Source organism: Aplysia californica, unplaced genomic scaffold (genome assembly GCF_000002075.1).
Source record: "Aplysia californica isolate F4 #8 unplaced genomic scaffold, AplCal3.0 scaffold00419, whole genome shotgun sequence".
In the NCBI taxonomy this organism is placed as follows: Eukaryota; Metazoa; Mollusca; class Gastropoda; order Aplysiida; family Aplysiidae; genus Aplysia; species Aplysia californica.
Window position 1 is genome coordinate 681,363 of NW_004797689.1, and position 5,611 is coordinate 686,973.

General features: G+C 37.7%; 1 long non-coding RNA gene across 1 annotated transcript; it reads right to left on the reverse strand.

Annotated features, from left to right (window-relative positions):
• Positions 1-77: 77 nt before the first annotated feature.
• Positions 78-5,605, reverse strand: LOC101859877. The gene is made up of 2 exons (XR_004858894.1): positions 661-5,605; positions 78-590 (listed from the first exon to the last, which is right to left on the reverse strand). It is a non-coding gene; the product is annotated as an uncharacterized LOC101859877 (long non-coding RNA).
• Positions 5,606-5,611: the final 6 nt, after the last annotated feature.

Sequence of the window (5,611 nt, forward strand, 5' to 3'; positions counted from 1 at the left end):
TTATTATTATTATTATCCCCATCATCATCATTATTATTATTAACAACAACAGACATAGAAACGCCAACGCAAAGAGGGTTCATTATATACATTTTAATTTGTTTCATTAATTGTTTTTTCATCTCAAAGTTCAATGGAACAGTGTTGTCATAGCAACAGTACATCACCACACAGACAAACGACTATTTAGGTATTGCTATAATTACACTCCGCACTCACCCAGCCAACAAAACATCCGACACCTCACCACGGACGCTCAACTGTTCACATTGGTTCAACTGTTCACCTTGGTTCAACTGTTCACCTTGGTTCAACGGTTCACCTTGGTTCAATGGTTCACCTTGGTTCAATGGTTCACCGGTTCACCTTGGTTCAACCGTTCACCTTGGTTCAACCGTTCAGATTTTAAAGTTTAAAAATCACCTTGAAGTGTTCACCTCAAAAGTGCGCCTTGAAGAAGTCAGTGCTCACCTAAAAATGTTCATCTTGAAGAAGTCAGTGTTCACCTCACAAAGTTCACCTTGAAGAAGTCAGTGTTCACCTCACAAAGTTCACCTTGAAGAAGTCAGTGTTCACCTCACAAAGTTCACCTTGAAGAAGTCAGTGTTCACCTAAAAAAGTTCACCTTGAAGAAGTCAGTGTTCACCTAAAAATGTTCACCTTGAAGAAGTCAGTGTTCCCCTCACAAAGTTCACCTTGAAGAAGTCAGAGTTCACCTAAAAATGTTCACCTTGAAGAACTGACTCCCACAAAGCAACAGGACTAGGACAGCATTTGGAAACTTTTGGTGTTCATACAGCATCCCTCTACCCAGAACAGATGAAACTTTGTGGTAACAGAATCCCTTACTTAACTTGTCTTTTATCCGCCCCTTATACCCTTTTGGGAGTCGCGGGAAGAAAGAGACATGTCCCTTTTAAAAAAAACAGAATCCCTTGGTGAACATTATTATGTGGTAACAGAATCCCTTGGTGATCATAAGTGGGCCTATATTGTAATTGAATCCCATGGGGAACATAATTATGCTGTAATGGAATTTAGCGGTGAACGGAATCACACGGTGGACATAATTATTATGTTGAAAAGGAACCCGTGGTGAACGCAATCACAACTGTAATGGAACCAGGTGGTGAACGCAATCACAACTGTAATGGAACCAGGTGGTGAACGCAATCACAACTGTAATGGAACCAGGTGGTGAACGCAATCACAACTGTAATGGAACCAGGTGGTGAACAGAATACCTTGGTGAACAGTGTTTTGTTGACTGGATAAATGAAAAGAAATTCTACATTAGCACATTCACACAAACGTTTCTTTTCCATCCCTCTTTCTCTCTCGCTCTCAATCTCTTTCTCTCACTCACACTCACACACACAAACACACACACACACTCCCTCACTAGCTTCCTTCTCCTCGATTCCTCCTTTCACTCCCCCTCCTCTCTCTTTCTGTCTCTCCCTCACTCACTCTCCTCACACCCCCCCCCCCCCTCTTTCTCGCTCTCTTTCTCTCTCTCTTTCTCTTCTTTTTTAAAAAGACAAATCTGTTGAATTATCTCCACAAAGCATGTTCCACTCCAAAACAGAAAGTATAATATATGTATAATATATATACCAATATAACATATCATTATACATGTATATAACACACACAGACATAACAGGATCCTCGCAGGCCTTCACGGTCCCAAGGTAATCTCCACAGCTAGAGGAAATACAGGTGTGTCTCTCTCTCTTTCTTCGTCTTTCTATCTCTCCTCTCTTTCTTTTCGCTTTTTTTTCTATCTCTCCTCTCTCTCTCTCTCTCTTTCAATGTCTCTCTCAACACGAAGAGACACACACCCAACCACTCATATCTAAGTTTCCCCTTCCTCTCTCTTTGTCTCTCTCTGTTTCCCTCTCCACACACACACACACACACACACACACACACACACACACACACACACACACACACATTTCACACACCACACGACCACACAAGACACACATACAACACACTACAACTGAGGGAACACACACACAACACACACACAACACACACTCAGCACAGTATCACAACACACCATCAATAACCTCCTTCGGTATTCCATTACAAGAACTGGCTACAAAATCACATCATCAAAGAAAATCAAACCAAGTGGTGAAAAATGCATAAGAAAGGAAAAAAACAACAACAACCAAAACAACACTAATCATAACTAGACTCCACTAAAATGATATGTTTTGCATAGATAGAAATTATTCATATTATTTCTTTACTATTTGTTGGTGTTTCTTCTTTTACAATCTTATTCGACTATTCTAAGTACTTAAATAAAAAAATGCGATGGCGGTGGAGGATGAAAAAAATGAACAAAAATTCCCTGTCCGTTCACACAAACAACAACTTTAAATCAACAGAGAATTAATTAATCGTCTCTAAACAAACAGAATTCTTTCACATTTGTTTTATATTATATCTGTCATCTTTAACAAAAAAAAAAAAAAATGAGTCTTAAAAAATACGCGGCACAAAAAAATAAATTCAGAAAATTCTTAACAGTTTTCTTATTTTTAGCTCATTATGCTACGACGTAAGAAATGTTACATGATCTCCAAATGTACTGGTATATTTTCTGCTCTCAGATTTGTCTGCTTTATTCAATGATAATAATACTGCATTATACAGCGCTTACAGCCTTCTAGGGATTAGGTGCTTTATAAATTCACATTATCATCATAATCATCATTATTATTAGTATAAGTATTATTATTATTATTATTATTATTATTATTATTATTATTAGAGTCTGGCAAAGGTAACATGAACACGGAGAACTGAAAATCACGGATAGCTCGTATAATTTGCAATTCCTTGACGCGACGGATATCCGTTATCTCTTTACTTGTTTTTAAAATCCATTAACCCAAATTATGGGCCCGTGAAAACACATTTGTAGATCCCCTACGTGTTTGTTACCCATGCTCGACTGTATCATTATTTTTATCTTTATTTTCATTACAGTTATCTTTATTACCACTATTATTTCTAAAATTCCAAAACGTGTATTAAAATCCTTCCAGCGCTGACATCTCTAGTACAGTAAACGACTACCAAAATCTTTCCAACTCGGGCGTGAAAGTCTGGACAAGTCAAGGTCAAAAGGCTGCCGTCAACCCGCTAGCTTAGAAATTATATTATGATATGTGCCGTCGGCTTCCCCGCAAATTCCCTGATAAATATGTACGTCACCACACGTCACACACGCCCCAAACACAAACAAAATGCAAATCAGATGGAACAATGTTTAAAAGGAGGACCGTAAAAGAAGAAAACCTCCAGTTGGAATCCTCTGCTCAGGTAAGACAAAAACATAAATTATACACAGAGAAAACAAAGAATAAACTAATGAAGTTAAACAAAATGAAAGCAAAGACAAAAACAAAGACAAAAACAAAGATTAAAACAAAAACGAAATAGATAAAAAAACAACAACTTAACAACTATGAAAACAGTTTTAAAAAAACAAGCTGCATCATACAGCACTGGACAGAATTTCTACGATACAGAAAGGTGGAACATTTTGCCCAGGTGCAAAAACTGGTAGGATATGAAACGAATCTCCATGAAACCAATCAAACAAACTGGTAGGATATGAAACGAATCTCCATGAAACCAATCAAACAAACTGGTAGGATATGAAACGAATCTCCATGAAACCAATCAAACAAACTGGTAGGATATGAAACGAATCTCCATGAAACCAATCAAACAAACTGGTAGGATATGAAACGAATCTCCATGAAATGAAACAAGCAGGCATTTTATAAAACAAATCCCCATTATAAAATCAAACAAGCTGGTACGATGTGAATCAACGTAAATCTCCATAAATTCATACGAGCTGAAGCCACCTTGACTCCAAACACGCCCGCGCGCGCGAGGAGCAGCCAATCAAATGACCGAGGAGCCGCGGTGGTCGGCATAACTTGAATGTTAAACACACACAGAAATAGAATGTTAGATCGAGAGTCATCGAAGAACATATATATATATATACATATGGACGAGACCAGCATATAAAGACAGATCAAAATGTCATCATGGTTAGTTCCAAAGTAGCAAAAACTTGTGACCTTTACAGTAAAATGACATTTGGTACTAATCCAAATCTCACATTTCTCCACTCTTTCCACACAGTATTTTCTGTCAGTTCTCTATCCGTCTCTTTTATCTTTTCATACTCTTGTCTTTCTCTCATTTCTCTATCCATCTCTTTTATCTTTTCATACTCTTGTCTTTTTCTCATTTCTCTATCCATCTCTTTCATATTTCCATAATACTCTTGTCTTTCGCTCCGTTTTTCCTGCGTCTCTATTAAACTTTTTAAAAAAATAAAAAATCTCCTTCCAACATCCAAACTACTTCTGGCTTTCATAGAAAAAACATCCTCACCCAAGAAAACAAAACAAAACAAAAAAACAAAAAGGAAGATTCTGAGAATTTTCCAGCACAGCTTTGTAAAATATGTAATTAGGTCAACTTTAAAAAAGTAATCAGGTCATCTTGTATGTACAGACGAGAGAGGATGAGACGGCTATGACACAGCGAAACTATTCCGCCCAAGACTTGTTGGTTATGATTTTTACGTTCCCGTCAAACTTGAACATCTGAGAACCAGACTGAGCCCAAGTCCCAAATTGACTTCTAAAAAACTAACTTCTTGGTTTCTATAAATAGAGAAGACTTTCCCCACATCTATTGATAGTGCACACGACACTCTACCGTTGGCGGTGTATCGAGAAGAAGAGAAAAAACCCTGCAAAGTATCCCGAAGCAAATAAAGTCCTATGCTCATTTTTTTTCTTTGTCTTTCTCCATTCAGCAAAAATTGACTTGGGCACGTTTTTAAATCTCAGGTCTTCAATTCTACTCCCCTCTCCCAACTCACTTTCACTTTCACAAAAAAATCCAGAACCTAACTTCCCAAGCACAGACATAAACAGGTGACGAGACGCAATCGTTGAAAAAAAAATGGCCACTCCGCTCCTTACCAACAAGAACACAAACAATACGACACGTTATTCTACATCGCGAGCGCGCAGAATAGTACTGAGGTGTGTTGACAAAATGAGTTACTTCCTGCTATCCACAAACGGAGATATCAGCCGAAAATCGACACTGGGGCCTAGTTGCTAGTAGGTTTTCAACTGATGCCATTATTTTCAAGTATGTTTAGTTTTAGTAGAGGGTTTTACGGCGCTGGCAACTGCATAAGATCATTTGAGCGCCAATTTTCAAGTATAACTTATCATTTATTATCATTTCACATTTATTAATTGTACAAACTTCTATCCACTTATAAATCTGACATATATCTATTCCCATAGGGTTAAAACCCGAGAAGTAACTCATTTTGTCAGCACGGAGAATAAAATTATTAGTCACACGTACAAAGACGACCCTGGATCATTTGTTAAGTAAGAGGGAGCCGGTGGCTCTTGTTTTTCTAACACAGTACAAAAAAATACAAAAAACAAAAACAAAACCAGAAACCAAAAGGAAAAGCAAGGGTTCAGACAGTATAAGTACAAGTGCTCTGACTGTACAACTGGCAGATAGATGG